The 21,231-nt window shown below is 39.5% G+C and overlaps 1 protein-coding gene across 1 annotated transcript in view; it reads right to left on the bottom strand.

Annotated features, from left to right (window-relative positions):
• Positions 1-20,168, bottom strand: part of RRAS2 (RAS related 2) — a 79,980-nt gene extending 59,812 nt beyond the window's left edge. Inside the window, exon 1 of the mRNA XM_031942965.1 lies at positions 20,059-20,168. The gene's annotated coding sequence lies outside the window, so the exon portion shown is untranslated. The remainder of the gene's footprint in view (positions 1-20,058) is intronic.
• Between the last annotated feature and the right edge of the window lie 1,063 nt (positions 20,169-21,231).

Raw genomic sequence — 21,231 nt, 5'->3', positions numbered from 1 at the left:
TAGACCTGTTTTCCTGGCATTCTCTCTATTCCTCACAAAGTCTCCATCTCCAGCTTCCATGCCTTTGCACTGGACACTTACTATTCCTGGAATGCCTGCCCTCCTCACTATTATCTCAAAGAATCTGTAGTTTCCCCCAAGGCTTTCTTCTTCCCCCAAGAAGAATAAATCCCCAGCTGCTATTGACTCTTTCCTTCCTTCAGAACATCTTAGGAGAGAACAATATAGCCTGTTTTCTCTCTCTCAATTCCTATCTCCCTTTAACAAAACTGTGAGCTAATCAAGGGCAAGAACTTTCCCTTTTGTTTTTGTAACCTTAGCATTTAAGAGTAGTGCTTGCTATGGAAGACACTGAATAAATGTCTGGTAATTAATTGAAAAGTTGCTCTTTGTGAAATGAGCAGGACCAGGAGATCGTTATATACTTCAACAACAATACTATATGATGACCAGTTCTGATGGACCTGGCCAATCTCAGCAACGAGATCAACCAAATCATTTCCAATGGAGCAGTAATGAACTGAACCAGCTACGCCCAGAGAAAGAACTCTGGGAGATGACTAAAAACCATTACATTGAATTCCCAATCCCTATATTTATGCACACCTGCATTTTTTGATTTCCTTCACAAGCTAATTGTACAATATTTCAGAGTCTGATTCTTTTTGTACAGCAAAATAACGGTTTGGTCATGTATACTTATTGTGTATTTAATTTATATTTTAATATATTTAACATCTACTGGTCATACTGCCATCTAGGGGAGGGGGTGGGGGGGTAAGAGGTAAAAAATTGGAACAAGAGGTTTGGCAATTGTTAATGCTGTAAAGTTACCCATGCATATATCCTGTAAATAAAAGGCTATTAAATAAAAAAATAAATAAATAAAATAAAATTAAAAAAAGAAAAGTTGCTCTTTGGAATAAGTAAGCTTATTTCTTGATATTGGAATGACTGTTTTCCCAAGAAGGATTGTTTTCCGAAGAGGAATATAACATCACTCTTCCAACTTGAAATGCGATAACTTAGAAGATCAGTAAATACAGTGATCATAAGACCTCTGTGCACCATACTCAGCATACACTGACAATCCATAGGGTTAAAGATATCTTCACACAATTTTATCAACAAATTAGGGAAACAATTACTTTTACAGCAGGATGGGAAAAGATGTGGCCCATTCCTGCTCGAATAACTAAGAAAAGCAAAATTTTGAAAAGAAAAATGAAATCCTCAAATACTTAAAGTAATTAAACTATGTGGAAAATAAAAGTAACATTAAAAAAAAAAAATCACAAAATCTATGCTCTGGGCATACAGTTTGGGATTTTTGAGTTGGAATGGACTTTAAAGATTATTTAGTTCACTCCTTTTACAGAAACTGCAGGTAAGGAGCAGCTAGATGGTGCAGAGGATGGAGTCCCGGGCCCTGAAGTCAGGAGGACACAAGTTCAAATTCTACCTCAGACAATTAATTCTTTCTAGCTGTGTATGACCCTGGGCAAGTCACTTAACCTCAATTGCCTCAGAGAAAGAAAGGGAAAAGAAGTAAAGAAAAAGGAAAGAAACAGCAGTCTAAGAAGTAGGGTAAATTAGCGAGGTATCATAGTCTGGACAAAAAAAAAAAAAAAAAAATTAAGAAAAAAGCCTGAGCTAAAGATCATAAAGATATCAAATTATATATCCAGAGTCTTCAGCAAACTCAGTAATCAATCTATTGTATTTTTACAAAAGCTTAATTAAGATCAAGGCCTCAGCTTTTTTAGTTTTTTAAATCAGAGCTATAAAACTAAGTTTTATTCAGGGATTATGATGTTACATTATTATTTTAAAAAATTAATTTTTAATCATCATTGACCAATCTCTACAAAAATCCAATATAACTTCAAAATGGAATTTTACATGTATCTTACAAATTGATAAGAGGTTAGAGGCTGAAAGAATGCTTGGTTTCTTAGATTTTTATGAGTCTTATAGATCTGGAAATCAAAAAGAAAAAAATTCCTAATATAGGAAATTTTACCCCATAGGTGCTGGAAAGGATGTGAGAAAAATGAGACATTCATTAATGCATTACTGATGGAAGTTTTGAACTGATTTAACCATTCCATAGAACAATATGGAACTATAAAACCATATATAACCCTTTGGACTACAAATTCCACTACTGGGACTGTATCCAAAAAGGGACAAAAAACAAAAAGGAAAAGGACCTACATATACAAAAATATTTATAATAGCTTTGATGGCAAAGAATTGGAAATTGAGGGGATACCCATAGCAAATGAAGAATGGCTGAACACATTGTATAATATGTGATTGTGATGGAATGAATATTATTGTGCTATCAGAAATGAGCAGAATGCTCTCAGAAAAATCTTGAAAAGATTTACATGAGCTGATGCAAAGTGAACATACAGTTACAAAGTAAGAGCAGTATTGTAAGATTTAGCTATTTAAGCAATACAACAATCTAAGACAACTCTAAAAAACTTCTATGAAAAGAAAATCCCTAGAGAAAAATATTGATGATGTATAAGACTGAAGTATACTTTTTTTTTTTTAACTTTATTTTTCTTGAATTGTTGGTGTTGGGTTTGTTTGGGTTTTGGGGGAGAGGGAAGAGAGACAGTCCTATGTTTTCTTTTACAACATGAATAATAACAGAACTATATTTTGCACTACTATACATATATAAGTTTTATCAAATTGCTTGTCTTCTTAATGAGGAGAATATGGAGGGAGGAAGGAACAGAATTTGGAGCTCAAAGTTTTAAAAATAAATGTGAAAATTTGTTTTTACATATAATTGGGGAAAAATAAAATATCAAAATAAAGAATATATGAAGCACTATATATGAGATGATCAAGAACAATAGATAGAATCTCGGCTATTTTTGTCATTCCAATTTTAAGCACTGAAATTTATGCATTAAATATCACACATAATCCAATCCAAACATTCAAGGAAAAAACATTTAGTCAAGAGTTCTAGACATGTGGTGTTACACACACACACACACACACATACACACACACACACACACACCATTCAAGTGATTTAATTTAAACAAGTTATTATTTTATCAGCATTTACCTGTGATTTTACCATACTAGTTCAAATATATTATAGATATTCCTATAATTTAAAACAGCAATTAGCACATATTTATCAAGTTAAACCGGTTTATTCAAAAACTCTCTGATGTAGTAAGTGTTACTACTACAATTACTGGTAAAGAAATTAAGGGTTAGAAGTGAGGTAACACTACTGGGCTTATATCCCAAAGAGATTATAAAGAAGGGAAAGGGACCTGTATGTGCATGAAAGTTTGTGGCAGCCCTTTTTGTAGTGGCTAGAAACTGGAAACTGAATGGATGCCCATCAGTTGGAGAATGGCTGAATAAATTGTGGTATATGAATATTATGGAATATTATTGTTCTGTAAGAAATGACCAACAGGATGATTTCAGAAAGGCTTGGAGAGACTTACACGAACTGATGCTGAGTGAAATGAGCAGGACCAGGAGATCATTATATACTTCAACAACAATACTATATGATGACCAGTTCTGATGGACCTGGCCATCCTCAGCAAGGAGATCAACCAAATCATTTCCAATGGAGCAGTAATGAACTGAACCAGCTACGCCCAGAGAAAGAACGCCCAGGAGATGACTGAAAACCATTACATTGAATTCCCAATCCCTATATTTATGCCCACCTGCATTTTTGATTTCCTTCACAAGCTAATTGTACAATATTTCAGAGTCTGATTCTTTTTGTACAGCAAAATAACGGTTTGGTCATGTATACTTATTGTGTATCTAATTTATATTTTAATGTATTTAACATCTACTGGTCATCCTGCCATCTGGGGGAGGGGGTGGGGGGTAAGAGGTGAAAAATTCGAACAAGAGGTTTGGCAATTGTTAATGCTGTAAAGTTACCCATGCATATAACCTGTAAATAAAAGGCTATTAAATAAAAATAAAAAATAAATAAATAAATAAATAAATAAAGAAGTGAGGTAACATATTCACAAACATCAAGAAGCCAAAATTCAAAAGGAGGTCTTCCGACCAAATCCATCCTTCTATTATTCACCAAGGCCTCCCTCTAAGAAGTAAACCTCAACCTATATTCACAATGAAAATATGGTGTAAATTGGAATTAACAGATTACTTATATGTTGAGAAGCATGATTCTATAAGAACTGAAGATTAGGAACCAAAACACTTGATAACTGATAATTAATCAAGTCTATAAACAAGAGGTTTGGCAATTGTTAATGCTGTAAAGTTACCCATGCATATAACCTGTAAATAAAAGGCTATTAAATAAAAATAAAAAATAAATAAATAAATAAATAAATAAAGAAGTGAGGTAACATATTCACAAACATCAAGAAGCCAAAATTCAAAAGGAGGTCTTCCGACCAAATCCATCCTTCTATTATTCACCAAGGCCTCCCTCTAAGAAGTAAACCTCAACCTATATTCACAATGAAAATATGGTGTAAATTGGAATTAACAGATTACTTATATGTTGAGAAGCATGATTCTATAAGAACTGAAGATTAGGAACCAAAACACTTGATAACTGATAATTAATCAAGTCTATAATCTACCTTACATATAACCTGGACAATCATTTTCATGTTTGAAATTTTTTTCTCACTCCTTGATTCTTGGTACAATCTGACTAATCTCTTAATTACCAAATTTCTTCTCAGTCCTAATCATTCTTGACCCATTTGCTACATCTGATTCGATACTGTTGGTTAAGGCCCCTCTCCTTCAAGAACCTGCTAGACAGACATCAATGGATAGAAAGTTGGAGTTTTGCAGTAAGAAGCACCCATCTCAGACCAAATCACTTTTAGGTGTTTGCTGTGGTTTCTTCATTTGTAAAATGTGATAATTAATAGCACCTACCTCACAGAGGTGTAATAATGATCAAATAAGGTAACATATAAAGCATTTTGCACAATTTTAAAGTGCTATATGGATGCGATCTAGTATTAATATTCTTCTCTGGATTATCATGACACCATTCTCTCCTACTTCTCAGTTCTCCTCTACCTGTCTGGCCATTCCTTCTCAGTCCCCTTTGCTGGCTCATCAGTCACATCATGGCCAAGGTTCTATCCTGAATCCTCTTACCTTCTTCCTTTTTATTCTTCCTCCCTTGGTGACATCATCAGATCCTGTATAGTTTAACTGTAACTTCTATGCAGATGTCTCCCAGATTTATATACTAGCTCCAGGGTCTTCTCTTGAACTTCAGTCTCAGATCATCAATTGACTAACGAACATTAAAAGCTGGATGTTTTGGAGACATCTTAAATACAACATGTCTAGAACAGAACTCATTATCTTGTCCCATAAAATGTCTTCTCTTTTTCAAACTTTGCCACTTCTGTGGAAGACACCAGCATCTCTCTAGCATTTCCGATTATCCTAGCCTCATTTCCTAGTATTTCTCACAAACGGGATCCCTTTCCTCCATCCTCAACAGTTACCACTTTGTTCCGGGTCTTTATCATCTTGCCTATATTCCTACAATAGCATTCCCAAATGGTGCCTGGCTTCAAAGCTCTCCCCAATAAGTCCACCCTATATTGTTGCCAAATCGCAAATCTAACCATGTTGCTCTCCTAATTCAATAAACTCCAAAGGTTCCCAACTGCTTCTAGGCTAATTTATAATCTCACCTTTTAAGGCCCTTCACAATCCAGGCCTGACATATGGAAAAAGAATTTGAGTTAACTAATCAGAAAAATACAAATTAAGACAATTCTGAGGTACCACTACACACTTCCCAGATTGGCTAAGATGACAGGAAAAAATAATGACAAATGTTGGCAGGGATGTGGGAAAACTGGGACATTAATACATCGTTGGTGGAGTCTTGAAGTGTTCCATCCATTCTAGAAAGCATTTTGGAACTATGCCCAAAGAGTTATCAAACTGTGCATAACCTTTGATCCAGCAGTGTTATTACTACTGGGCTTATATTCCAAAGAGATCTTAAAGGAGGGAAAGGGTCCCACATATGCAAAAATGTTTGTGGCAGCCCTTTTTATACTGGCAAGGAACTGGAAACTGAGTGGATGCCCATCAGTTGGAAAATGGCTAAAAAAGTCATGGTATATGACTATTATGGAATATTATTGTTCTATAAGAAATGATCAGCAGGATGATTTCAGAGAGGCCTGGAAAGACTTACATGAGCTGATGCTAAGCAAAGTGAATAGAACAAAGAGAACATGTACATAACAACAGCAAGATTATACAGTGATCAATTGTGATGGATTTGGCTCTTTTCAACATTAAAGTGATTCAGGCCAATTCCAATAGACTCATGATGGAGAAAGCTATCTGCATCCAGAAAGAGGCCTTATGGGGAATGAATGTGGATCACAACATAGTTTCTTTATCTTTTTTGTTGCTATTTGCTTGCTTTTTGTTTTCTTTCTCATTTTTTTCCCCTTTTTGATCTGATTTTTCTTGTTCAGCATGAAAAATATGGAAGGGGGGTAGGGAAGGAGAAAAAAATTTAAAAATACAAGTTTTTGCAAGGGTGAATGTTGAAAACCATCTTTGCATGTATTTTGAAAATAAAAAGCTATTATTTTAAAAAATAGCAGGTTTGACATGGAAAGCAGGCTACTTGAAAATAAAGTCATATAATTTTCCTAAAACCATTTCATTTTTAAGCCCAATTTAATTCAACACCAAATCTTTCTCTAAATACTATAGTACTTCTAATACATCTATTATTGCCTCAAAGGTCACAGCTCTATTTCTTTTCTTACTCACAGAATGAATTACTTCAATTCCACCTTAAGTACCTCTTACTAATCAACATGTAGTACCTTCTCTTAAAGCCATGACTCTAATTTGACAAAAACTATCAGGAAAACTAGTCATGTCTGTGGCAGAAAATGTTAGATCAGCATCCATATATTTCTGTAATAAATTCTGACCGGAAATTCAACCTAATAAAAATAACATTTAAAAAAGAAACATCCACAAAGTTGGGAAAGATCAAGAGAATGGAAGGAGATACCTTTCAATTATATCTAGACGAATATTAAAGAATTGAGTTGTTCATACAAAATAAAATAATCAGTTGAATTACTTAAAATTAAAAAGCAACACACAACAACAAACAAACAGCAACATGAAAAACTAAATTGGGGAAAACAACTTAATTGCATAATGAATAAAATCTGCCATAGAAAACTGATACAAAAAAATGAAACCAAGAATTTCCTAATAATTAAATGGTCAAAATATATAAACAAATGACCTCCAGAATTAGGAATAACTAAACAAAAAATTACAGGAAATTACTGGTATGAGAAATGAACATTGGCTTCACTTCACCTGGAACTAGTAAATATGACAATTCCCAAACCAGTAATGTTGAATGAGTTATGAGAAGGCAGAAATACTAATATATTGGGGAAAGGGTCGGGGGGGGAGGAGGAAGGAAGGGGGAGACTTTGCACTGATCCAATCACTCCAACAATTTGGAATTTTTCAAGAAAAGTCACTAACCTATCAATGTCTTTGATAGAGTCATCCACCTACTACCAAGCATATAATAAAATAAGGTCAAAAACAGGTGGAAAAATGTTTGTGGCAGCCCTGTTTGTAGTGGCCAGAAGCTGGAAAATGAATGGATGCCCATCAACTGGAGAATGATTGAGTAAATTGTGGTTTTGGAATGTTATATTGTTCTGTAAGAAATGACCAGCAGGATGAATACAGAGAGGATTGGCGAGACTTACATGAACTGATGCTGAGCGAAATGAGCAGAACCAGGAGATCATTATATACCTCAACAACGATACTGTATGAGATGTATTCTGATGGAAGTGGATTTCTTCAACAAAGAGAAGATCTAACTTAGTCTCAATTGATCAAGGATGGACAGAAGCAGCTACACTCAAAGAAAGAACACTAGGAAATTAATGTAAACTGCTTGCATTTTTGTTCTTCCCAGGTTATTTATACCTTCTAAATCCAATTCTCCCTGAGCAACAAGAAAACTGTTCGGTTCTGCATACATATATTGTATCCAAGATCTACTGTAATCTATTTAACATGTATAGGACTGCTTGCCATCTTTGGGGAGAGGGGAAAAATCGGAACAGAAGTGAGTGCAAGGGATAATGTTGTAAAAAATTACCCTGGCATAGGTTCTGTCAATAAAAAGTTATTTAATTAAAAAAAAAAAAAACCCGATACTGTATGAGGATGTGTTCTGATGGAAGTGGATTTCTTCAACAAAGAGAAGATCTAATTCAGTTCCAATTGATTAATGATGGACAGAATTAGCTATAGCCAGAGAAGAAACACTGGGAAATGAGTGTGAATGGTTTACATTTTTGTTTTTCTTCTCAGGTTATTTTTACCTTCTGAATCCAATTCTTCCTGTGCAACAAGAGAACTATTCGGTTCTGCAGACATATATTGTACCTAGGATATACTATAACATATTTAACATGTATAAGACTGCTTGCCATCTAGGGGAGGAGGTGGAGGAAGGGAAGGGAAAAGTCGGAACAAAAGTGAGTGCAAAGAATAATGTTGCAAAAAAATTACTTATGCATATGTATTGTCAATAAAAAGTTATAATAATAATAATAAAAAAATTTAAAAAGAAAAAAAAAAACAGGTGGAAGAAAAAGCCCCATGTTACTAGTAATACTTTTTGTGGTAGAAACAACAAAGTTGAAGAATTCAGAGAAACTGGAATAGACTTGAATGAACTTATGCAGAGAAAAAAAAAAAATCAACATCAAGATGTATTTCATGGGAAAAGAATGCTAAAAGAAATATAAATTTAGTTAAAATAAGTAACAATATTGTCTCCAGAAAAACCAATGAAACCTCTTTTGTTTTTTATTTCAGAAGGCTGAGGGGTCATATATATGAAAGATGTCAACAATGTGTCAGTTTCATTTGCTCAAGTATTTTTGTTAAAAAAAGGGATGAGTGAAGACAGAAAGGTATTTGGTAAATACTATTTTTTTAAAAAGCCAAAAAGCATCAATTATTTCTTTTAAAACATTCAAATAAGAAAAGTAGTTTGTATACCATTTCTACATAGAACTTTTCTTCATTCCCCAAATAACTAGAGTTCCCTCTCTCCCAAACTACCTTGTATTTAACTACTTTGTGTGCATATGTAATTAGTGACTTTATATTTATTCTCTAGAGTTTTTTCTATGAACTTGAATCCTCCATTAGACTATTAATTTTACTATAAGTAGAAATTGTTTCATTCTTTGTACTTGGATCCCCCCACCAGTTAACTTACACAGTAAGCAAATAAAATACTTGTTGACTATAAGTAAAGCACTTTAAAACCATAAGAAGCAAAATCTAATTTTTTATTAATCACAGAAGTCTTCTTCACACTTACAAGTTTCTCTTTACCATGTTCTATAGGGGTTCGACATCACAATTTCAACTTTAATTCAAAGCAAAATAATGGCATAACCATAAGATGTAAGCCTGGTTATATACTACAGCATTCTCAAAATAATTTAGCCAGCAAAAACTCTGAGCCTTGCAAAATACTAAGAAACCTATAAATACAGAAACAATAGTGAAAGGAGATGGGATGGGGAGAAATATCTGAGAAAAATGATAATCCCCTAAAAGCAAGGGTAGAGGAAATGGTAGAGCAAAATGGGGACTTCTTTATGTCTAAAAGCTACTGCACCTAATAAGCCTTTCTGATCCAAACAATTTCATACTTAATATTTTAGGAAAGGAAGCTACTTTTCCCAAACCTCTATTATCCAGCACAGAACTAGAACTGGAAGGCTGACCAACTAGTTGAGTCACAAAAAACCAATTCAATTTAGCAACTGATAGGCAGGTAAGTGAAAAAGGTCAAACTCATCGGTGTGTTCCATTTCTTTGAGTAATAAAGTAGAGCGTGTTACCAAGAGTTCAGTAAAAAGAGAATGTGGGGTATTTTCTGATGGGCAGTGCATGACAGCTGGAGAAAAGCTGTTGGAACAACAGCTGTGCACCATGTACTATTCATTTCAAACCACAAACTCAAGTCGCCCATGTCATACTACTCTATTAACTGATTTGACCAGGACTCTCTTCTGAAACGAGCGCCTGCTTACAAGAGAAACACGAACCACAGTCAAATATGCTGTACTGTGGGGAAGAGAGGATTTAAATCCCTGCTTCAGGCTCTCTACAGTACAGGCCTGCAAAGCAAAGTCAGACAGAGCTTCCCAACTGAACACTATAAATGAAACTTCCTGTAACATAGCAGCAGCAGGTCCTAGGAGTGTGAGCACAGCTGTTTAAAAACACCACTTAGGAGGGACGGAGGACAACCAACCAGGCCTAAATGTGAATTACTACATTCAACACATCCTCCTCACCGCCCTCCTTTTCAACTAAATAAAAAGTGGGTTTCTGACTTTGGCAAGAAAATGACTATTCCACTTATAAAAGTCACCTATTTATACAACAGTTTGAAACCAGCGTCAGCCCAATCATCGAAGGCTAACATATATGGCATTCCCGTAAGAGGGAATCCTCTTGTCATGGTTCAAAGGATTAGTCTGTAATCTCTGAGATTCCCTAAACTTCCAAACTCTCAGTGCTTCCTTCTTATTCTGAGTTCTCTCATATCAGAGCCAGATGATCATCAATGGTGGGGGAAGGTGAGGGAGATTGTTTTATTTTATATAAGACAAAAAATGTCCCACTTCAAAGATGCCATCCATCTCGTTTGGCTGTCTTTAATTCAGAAGCCAGAATAGAAAAGACATTTTCTATATGCCCTCTTCTACAACTTGTAATTCAGTTAAATGCAATGCTTATTAGCACAATGCTAGGCACATGGTAAGTGCTTGATGTTTACTGAAAGATTACACTCTTGAAAATCAAAAATCCTCCTTTCGTAGCACTGGCTTACACGTTTTCTCTTCCTTTCCTTTCACTTCACAAATTGCTACATGTTGTAATCTCAACCCTATATATCATGTAACCAGACATAAGGCGCTGGAAGAAAATCCACTAAGAAAATGTACAAATTCATAAATCTTCAGACCACATTAAAAGCTGTTCAAAATCTCCCAAGTCAGAACTATCAAAGACAAATGAAATAAAGATGATTTTCTTTTAAGACACTTCCCTGTTCTGGACCAAACTGCTAAAACAACAAGCTTCAAGTAAATCTATGACATATCAAACAGATCACTACTGATATTAATTTATAATATGTAGCCTCTCAGCATTATATTCTTTCAAAAGAAATCACAGAAACAGCCTCAGTCTCTGGGTAACTGCTGCTGACCTAGAAATGACAATAGATTTACCTTGTTTCTTCCTCCTAAAACCTTTCTTTTCAATCATTTCTTTATGTCCTGTAAAACAGCAAATTCTATCATTAATAAGCAGTATACAGTATGTTTAGTGTCAGAATCTGTCTAAGATGGACAGATAAAGTCAGTCAATAAGTTTTTATTAAGGACCTACTATGTGGCAGACCCAATACTAAATACAGGGGATTCAAAAAAGGCAGAAGGCAGTCTGCCCTCAATAGGAAAAACAACAAGGCGAGATGTGCAAAGGAGCTACACACCACATAGATAAACAAGCCACAATTCAAAGAAGGAAGGCAAGAGAAGCAAGAGGATCTGGGGAAGGCTTTCCATAGTCAAAGACCAGGTTTTAGTTGGAGTCTGAAGAAGCCCAGGTTAGCTAAGAAGTAGAACTAAAGAGGGAGAAGGGAAGGAGGCGCAGGGGCCAGGCAGGGAGCACTTGTGGAACAGGATCAGAGAATGGCTGGCTGGGAATAAGGTAGGAGAATGAAAAGGTAGATAAAGCCAACAGGGGTGAATCCATTCACAAAGTGGATCTCAATATGGCAAATTTGGAAAAGATGTGACAGAAGGAAAAGACTTAGAACTGGGAGGAGCTTTAAAGCTCATTTGCTCCACTTTACAGGAGAGAAGCTGAGCAATTCAAACTCAGGTCTTCCAATAACAGATGCCCTAGGCTCAGCTGCCTTCCTCTCAGAATCCAGTTCTGGTTCTAGATTTTAGGATTGAAGGAGTTAAGAAAGGTTTCTGGGAAGCCGTAAGTTTTGGGGAGAAGATGCAAAAAGTGACTTAGGATCAGAAGAGGCCCTTAAGGTCCAAGGCCCCAATCACACAGCTTAGTATAGACCCCAAGAAGTCAGCATATCTCTAACTGTGCTGCTTCTTCCCAGGAGCCACGAGGAAGACAGGAAGGGTAGTGGATCCTCAGTGGGGCATTGTATCCAAGAAAGTATATGCCCCGCTAAGCTTTAACCGACTCCCCAAACTCATCATCAGAGGTCAAGCCATTTCAGATTCAAGGCTGGAAATGCAGGTTAAGGCGACAACAGACTGAGAACCCCAACTAGATCCACTATACTGAACCATCTGAAAAAGAGGAAATACAGCAGAGCTACCCTAAGCCTCAACTCCAGTGATTACTAGATAGGACCTAGGAAAGGGAATTAACCTGGCTGAGTTTCACCTGGCAAATGGAGCAAAGACCAGTTAGGTATTGTGCAGTCCCCTCATGAAATGAAGGCGTTAAGTGACTTATCAACCCATGCATTGCTATTTCATAGTACTGTTGCAAGGAAAATAAGTAGCCATTTGTAAAGCTCTACCCAGAAATGTGAGGTGTCAGAAGCCCAGAAGACCCTCAGGAAGGCCTGGGCAACGAGCACTGTTTCACACATGCAATCAGAAGACCTGAAGTTCAGCAAAGACCTCATCTAATACAAATCAGAACCAATCAGGTCTACAATCTCCCCTAAGAAGGGGTCACCTAGACTCTTCTACAGACAAGGAAGACCATAGCTGCTCATTCTATTTCTGGCTAGTCCTCGTTGTTAGTTATATTGACCCCAAATTTGTTTCTCAGCAACATCAACCAACTGTTCCTAGTCTTATCCTCTATGACTAAACCACACAAGTTTATACCTGGTTCCTCCTCACAACCCTTTAAATGCATGAATATGATCAACTTCCCCTAACTCTCTAGGATGAATGTTTCTAATTTCCCTTAGGGTCATCAGTCCTTCAGTTTTAATCCATTCTCCAGTAGAACCATAGAGGCTTTCACATACCGAACCCCCCTGGGCTTGAGCTGACAGGTCATACCTCCTGCTAACTGCAGGGATGCCCAGATGTGGGGTCAGAACTAGACAAGCTTCCCAGGAAGAATCCCAAGGGACAAAGGTTACCAGTGCATTCTCTCCATAGTGAGAGACTTCACAGTCTATATAACTGAAACAACTAAACAAACATCTCTCTGATAAGCTTTTATTTTCAACAAGGCCAGTAACATTTGAACAAAGAATACAAACTGCCCAGTTTTATTGGGGCACTTTTTCAGATCTGAAGCTTTAGGTAGCATAATAGGTTCTTAAATATACACAATTTTTAAAAATTTAGGTTATATTGAGTTTTGTTTATTTGTTTTGAAAAGACTGGGTCCTCTTGGCTTACCCTGGTTAGAAGTGCAGGGCAGCCCACTACTACCTGGTTCTGGAGGTTTGAACCTGCTCAGTTTTTCTGGCATGGGCCAGCTCATCCCTCCGTGGCCCCTGCTCCAAGGGGGATCACCACAATGATGCCCGACTTGGTGTGGCCGCACCATCAGCTTATTCACTGCAGCTCAGAACTTCCTAGCTCAAGAGTGCAACAGCAAACATAGATTTGGGGTTTCATTTTACTTCTCTCCTACAGAAAAAATCACTTTTTTTTTTTTTTTTTTATGGATCCTTTAGCTAAAAAAGCAAAGTACACAAAGTTAAAATTGGTATGCCTTTCAGAGAATTGGGGGGGGAGGGGGGAAAGTCTAATAAGCTGGAAAAATTTGCACTGGTTTGGTCTACATCTAACAATATCTTTCCCTCCCCAAAAAGCAACACAACAAATATTTCTGTCTCCTGTGTGCCAAGCTTGTGCCCAGCACAGGGAATACAAAGAAAGTACATAGTCTTTGCCTTTAAAGAACTGTATCACCTAGTTTTCATGGGGTGGAGAAGGGAAGAGAATCCAGGAAGGCTGCAGGGACAAGGTGGAGTCTGAGCTAGGACTTGAATAAAGATTTCCAGCCCCTTAGCCCTGGAATCCAGACATGAAATACTAGCCTACAAGTAAGCAGCAGAGCTTCTACAAAGAGATCCCTTAGAAAGTGACCTAGAAACAATGAGCAAAGCGGATGATAGTAGTTAAACTAGATACAGAGCCTACAATTTCAAAAAGATCCATGGCCAAGGTGGGAAGGGGGAGGAAGGAAAACAAGTTAGTTATTCCCCAATATGCTGATTAGTTTTTGCTGAATTTTTTCTCCTTTCTCTCTTTTTTAAAAATTCTTTTTTAATGAGTTGACTCTCCAGGAAGGGAAGGAATACAAGAGAAAAACAAAGTAATGTAAAAACAAAAAATATCAATATCTTATTTTTCAAACTAAAACCCAGGCTTCCTCTAAAATCAAGTACCTTGGTCTTCTAGGCCCTAGCTCCTTCTAGAAACAAACAAACAAACAAAACAAACAAACAAAAAAGTGCTTTGGAGCTCTTTTATTTCAAAGAATTCCTGGTACTTCATCTAATGCTTCCTGAAGGTCTGAGCACTTATTCAAAGTTCCAATTTCCTCCTCCAGAGCAGAATAACCCTAAGAGAGATTACCAGGACAATGTTAACTCAAACATACAGAAACCCACAAATGCAATTTTCCTAAAAGGGAAACACAATTCACTAAATCAAGCATCACAAAGAATTCACAACTCAAAGGGCATATAGTCCAGTCTAGACTAGAGCAAGAACTCTATTGCAACATTAACAGAGAGAAAAATCAGCTTTACTCAATCTCGTTTAATAATTGTCTTTTGGGACAAAGTAGCACAACCCAGAACACCCTTCATGCTACAAGCAAGTGGAATTTTAAACACTAAAATCATTACAGAGATTACCAATTCCAGCAGGGTAAAAAGGTTTAAAAAAAAAAAAAAAAAAAAAAAAAAAAAAAGGCCCACTAGAAGGATTTCTTTCAGATTCCCAAAGATACTGTAGAAAAGAAAATATGTAAATCTTAATCTCAATCATCAAAGGTTTGAAATACATTCTTCTTTGATTGTATGACCAGAAACTTTCCAGGAAATTAAACTCAAATTCAATCATAAGCTAACATTTATATATTGCTTATAGATTAGCAATCACGGTACGATTATTTCATTTGAGTGTCACAACCACTCTGGTAGGTTAGGTGCTATCATTATTCCCATTTTACAGATGAGAAAAGTAAAGCTGAGAAACATGTGATTTGCCAAGAGTCCAAAGAGAGATTTGAATTAAGGTCTTCAAGACTTCAAGTCTAGCATTCTATTCCCATAACCATCCTAGTATTTTACTTACTGCCACTATTCACATAATGACTAATGTAGCCAATAGATAAGGCCCTGGAAAAATGTGGAATGAAAATTTTGGGTAGTCCCCATGAATTATCCTCACTTTACAGATAAGAAAACTGAAGCCCAGGAAAGCTTGATGATTTGTCCAGGATAACAAAGTTAAAAAGCATCAAATTTTCTATCTCCTAAAATCAGTGCTCTTTTCTCCCCCAGATTTTTCTACCTAACGATGTTCTCTTTTCACTTTGCTATGACTCTTTAATTCAAAGCTAGGGATTCTTTTTCAATTAAAAAAAAAAATTCTGAATTAAAACTATTTTCAGCATTGAACATTCTAATGCTATTTAAAAAAAAAAAACATACACTAAATATTCTTTTCTCTCAGTAAGACTAACCAAAATAAAAGATCTAATTCGATAAGGATGACTATTAGATCAAGAAAATTTTAGGCTAGAATTTCCTTCTGCTTCTATCTGAAAAAGACAACTACTCTTAAAAATGCCCTTTGTCTTCTTCATCACTTTGCCTTTACTACCATTCACTCTCTCTCTCTAATCTTCCATCTTTCCCATCGACTGGATCTTTTTCAACTGCCAAAAAACCCCACCTCACCCACGTCTTCTCCATACTTACAAAAAAAAAAAAAAATCATCTGTGACTTTAACCACCAATAACTGGGAACTCCACTTCCATTACTCTCACTCGTTTCTAAGCTCTTCTAATCAGGAAGCTTCAGACCTCATCATTCAAACAAACATGCTCTCTCTGAAGTTACCAGTCACTTCACTGCCAAAACTAATGGACTGTTCTCAAACCCCATTCTTTGTGACGTCTCTGCAACGTCATGGAACCCCATTTCCTCCTCGATACTTTTTCCTCTATAAAGGCATTGCCTTCTCCAGGTTTTCCTCCTACCTGTCTGACTACTCTTTTCTGACTCATTTGGTGGATCTTTACCTCAAGATATGTCCACTAACCTCAGGTATCACCAAAAGGTCTGTCCTGAGGCATCTCTTTTGCTCTTTCATTTGGTGAAACCATAGGTTCAAACTTATACAGATTATTCCAAAATCTAAATATCCAGCCTTAGTCCTTCTCCTGTTCCACATAATTAACTGTCCTTTCTATGGCTCACTGGACTGCCACAGACATGTCAGATTCAACATATTCAATATAAGAACTCGTCTTTCCCCCAATCCCTTCTTCTTCCCAACTTTTCTATTACTGTAGCAGGCATGGGAATGCTCTCCCTCTTTAACCTTCATCTCTCCCTTCCTGACTTCCTTTAGGACTTCAAATTCTGCAGGTCACACAATTAAATGTGCCATAAATGGGACTTGACTAAAAATTATCTAGTCATTTTAATTAAATGTTGCTTTTCCTCAAGGGAAAATTTCCAAGGGAAGGATCATGTGTCACCTCAACTTTCTTTACATCAATGTGCACCTAGCTCAATGCTCTCTATAAACTAGATGGTCAATGCTTACAACGTGATGTTTATTACAAGATTTCCAAAAAAGCATTTGTATTCTATAGTGCTTTTACTTTTGAAAAAATTCCTTGCCAAAGATCACAGGAACATTAAGTATCAGAAGTAAAATTGAAACGGGCATGTCCCGATTTCCTATTCAGTCTTATATCCAATATCCAGTACCTTTCTTCCACAAGTATCTTCACCCCAGAGAATTTCTAATCACTATACTCATTTAGGATTCAAACAATTGGAAGCCAAACAAAGTTTTTAACCACTTGTGGTTTTGTGTATTTTAAGTAAAACAATTTATGAATAGTGGAGTCAGGAAAAGAATCTATAATTCCACCTTCACACCTCCCACTTTGTTCTAACCATGAGACCATACTCCCCAGAGAAAAGCCTGCTATAAATCGCTTTGCTGTCAGTTTCCTAATGTTACCCCTAAGCCCTTGGGAAATAGCCACATGACAGCATCCTAGATTCTACAGCCTAAACCAAATTTCTCACTTCCTACTATTACTTTTCAAATATTTTTGGCAGCCCAAGTCTCAATTACTGACACTACTGACATTACTAAAATGCAGATCTGATCATGTCACTCCCAACTCAAACTGTTCAATTGTTCCTCATTGCTTCTAGCATAATACACAAAATTTTCAGGCTGGAAACTATTTTTCCAGTATTAGTTAATAATATTCTACTTGACACACTGTCCATTCCAATCACTTTGGTCTACAAGCTATTTCCCACACATAGCATTCCTGTGACCACCTCAAAGCCCTTCTCCAAATGATCAGTGTTTAATATCTACTCCCTCCATCTCCAGATGGCAGAATACCTTAGTTCCTTCAAAGCATCACTGGGGTGCCATCTCCTACACCAGAGATCCCTGAGGTGATTAGTACTTGCTCCATCCAAGAATTACTTTGCATTACTTTGTAAAAACAGTTCTATTTATATTTCAGAATGCATGCCTTCCTCTCCTCTCCCCCACCTCACCCCCAAATTCTTGGAGCCAGGACCGGTTCTGGAATTTTAGTTTTTTCTTTAATCTTTGTATCACAACACCCAGGTACTTAACAAATGTTTGTTAACCTGAAGTAACAACTTTTAGGTTGTTTAGTCCCACATTATTGCAAAGGTTATCACTCATAGCATCAACATGACAGATGACTGTCAATTTCCACATGAGATGATATCTGTAGCTGTTAATACACATTAAGTAATAAGGGAAGAAGTGGTTAAGTATTCCATTTTAGAACAATGCACTGGAAATGATATAAAACTATATAAATGATATAAAACCTACTAAAGCATACTTTTTACTATCCTTTTCAGGATATGCTCACAAAACCAAGCAGTGAATACAGATCACTGCTTGCACCAAACGACCACCTAAACATCTCTTAGGACTCAAGAACTGACAAAAGCCGATTATAAAGATTGTTAATTCATTAGCACCTGATTTTTGAGATTGAAGAAATCAAGAATTTAAAAAAATCAGAGTCCTGTCTCTAGCAGCAAATTCTAAGAAATTAATTTTTTAAATTCTAAAAATTGTTCTCCATCTCTGTAAAGAGTACCATTCAATGTTCCACCTGTAGGAAATCTTTCCTTTTCTCTGGCCCTAGTTCAGACCACCTCCTCCATGAGGCCTTCCTTGATCTTCCCAGCACCCTCCCCCGCCTTCTCTTATCACAATTTGACCTTTCACATACTTTCCTCATTCCAATTCATTTATTTGTGTACCATTCAAACTCCCTAGTGAACTCTAGATTTTGTAGGTCAAAAGAATAGAACTGCATTTTCTATCTTTTTTATGTACAGCTTAGTACCTAGCAACAAGGGATTTAAAAACTATCCGTGGAACTACGTCAAAGTATTCTACCTCCGATTTTCCCCACCCAGACGCAAGCTCACAGCCTAAGGGTAGCTAGCTGACCCACAGTCTGGAACAAAGGAGTTACTTAATAAATATAGTTGAACACAGAAGAAACTATTTTAGGGTGGGAAGCTAGAGTAGATGCACAAGTTAGATAAATGTAAAATAAAGGAAGGGTGGAGGATGGTCAAAGAGAAAGCAGGATTTGGAGTCACAACACCGATTTCAGTGCCTAATCCCTCACTTATTACTTCAGTGGGATCTCGGGGGCAAGTCATCCAACTGAAGGCTGAAGCCCCTTCAATCTTGCCCGAATTTCCAAGCTGGGAGTCTTGCCTCCTCGCCTTCCTATCTGGCTCAATCTGACAAATCGCCCAAACCTCCCCATCTTGGCTTGTTCATCCGTTACAATAAAGACACCGCTCACGACAGCGATTTGGGAAAGGAGGAGCGGAATACTGGGCGGCGAACGCCAGAAATTCGGAGGAACGGGACGGTTTCTCTGGCTCGATTTTCATTTCTCCATTTCCCCCGTATGTCTATAGTTCCACCCAAAGGAGGGAAGGTTCTAACACGTGCATAAAGTGCACAAAACAATTTCATCTCTTTGTCTCACACCAGTCAAACCCCTGGAGATGGCCTTTAAACCAGCAGGAGGCATCTCACAGGCCGGACCCCCGCTACGGGGACGCGAATCCCGGGCTGGGGGCTCCCCAATTTCCAAGCAGAGGATGGCGCGGGAGCAAGGGATTCCCCGGCTCCAGGACCACCAAGTTCCGAGGGGGGTGGGGCGGGGGCTGAAGCAGCCCCCGGGCCGGCCCCCGCTGCCCGGCCGGCCCCCGCTGCCCCCGCTCCGGAGATAAGGTGGATTAACATCTTCCCCACCCTCCCCTCCGCATTCCTCGGGAGCCCCCGGCCCCGACCGGCCGCGCAGCGGGCACCAGCCAGGCCGAGATGGGAGGCCGGCACCCACAACTTTCTCGGCCCGAGCAGTCGGCGCACCGCACCGGGTGGCCCCGGTCCCCCCCTCCCCCACGTAGGTGGGGGGGAGACCGTCTCACCCTCCTCCTCCCAAGGGGGCCACTCCCGGGCAGTCTCAGCTCCCTGCCCCCCCCCCCAGGGGCAATGTCAGCCCCCTCTTCCCGGGGCAGTCAGTCCCCTCCCCCATGGGGCACCTCAGGCCTCCCCCACGGGCAGGCTCCCTCCCCCTTCCCAGCGGAGGCCCCGCCCGGGCCGCGTCCCGGTCACCTGGATAAACTGGATGGTGAGCGCCGACTGCCGACGCCACCTCCTCCCACCACCACGAGCCGGTACTTCTCCTGCCCGGAGCCGTCCCGCCAGCCACTGCCGCGGCCATGAGGCGTCCGGCCCCTGCGGAGGCCCGCTCCCCACCCCTCCGGGGCCGGCGCAGGCCGCGGAGGGCGGGCGGGCTGCAGGGCGGCGCGGGCGGGCCGGGGCGCCGCGGCGGGGCTTGGGCGGCGCCGGGCGGGGCGCCGCGGCTCCCGGAGGGGCGGCGCGGGGGACGCGGCGCGGGGCCGCCGGGGCGAGCAGCGGGGGCCGCGAGGGCCGGTGGGGTCCGCGCTCCTCAGCCTCCCTCCTCAGCGCCCAGGCGGCGAGCACAGCCTCCGAGCCGCGACAATGGCGGCGGGCGGGGCCCGCGCCAATCTGGGGCGGGATATTCATGAGGGGGCGGGGCGGGGCGGGGCCTCCGCCTCCCGGGAGGGAAGGAGAGAGGGAGGACCAGAAGGAGGGAGAGAGGGAGCAGGCTTCCTGCCGAGGCCGGCCTTGCCGCCCGCCCTATCCGGGGTGCTCGTGTGTGTGCCTGTGTGACACGGCACGGGAGAGTCCAGTGGGATCTGTGTGGGCGTGATCATGGGACTCTGTCTGTGCGGCTGTGATAGATTCTGGGACCGGTGGGCGAAGGATCGTGTGAGCACGTGTGTGTCCGTGTGGGGGTGATGTGTGATCGCGTGACTACGTGTGTGACCGGCTGTGTGAGGGAGTGTGATTGTGTCACAGGTTGTGTGACCACTCGTATCCGTGTGGGGTGTGATGGTGTAATCAGGTGACTACGTGTGTGACCGGCTGTGTGAGGGAGTGTGATTGTGTCACAGGTTGTGTGACCACCTGTATCCGTGTGGGGGTGATGGTGTGATCACGTGACTACGTGTGTGACCGGCTGTGTGAGGGGGTGTGATTGTGTGACAGGGTGTGTGACCACCTGTATCCGTGTGGGGGTGATGGTGTGATCACGTGACTACGTGTGTGGACCGGCTGTGTGAGGGGTGTGATTGTGTCACAGGGTTGTGTGACCACTCGTATCCGTGTGGGGGTGTGATGGTGTAATCAGGTGACTACGTGTGACCGTGTGTGAGGGAGGTGATGTGACAGGTTGTGTGACCACCTGTATCCGTGTGGGGT

Source organism: Sarcophilus harrisii, chromosome 6, assembly GCF_902635505.1.
Source record: "Sarcophilus harrisii chromosome 6, mSarHar1.11, whole genome shotgun sequence".
Classification (NCBI taxonomy): Eukaryota; Metazoa; Chordata; class Mammalia; order Dasyuromorphia; family Dasyuridae; genus Sarcophilus; species Sarcophilus harrisii.
This window is presented reverse-complemented; position numbering and strand designations above follow the sequence as displayed.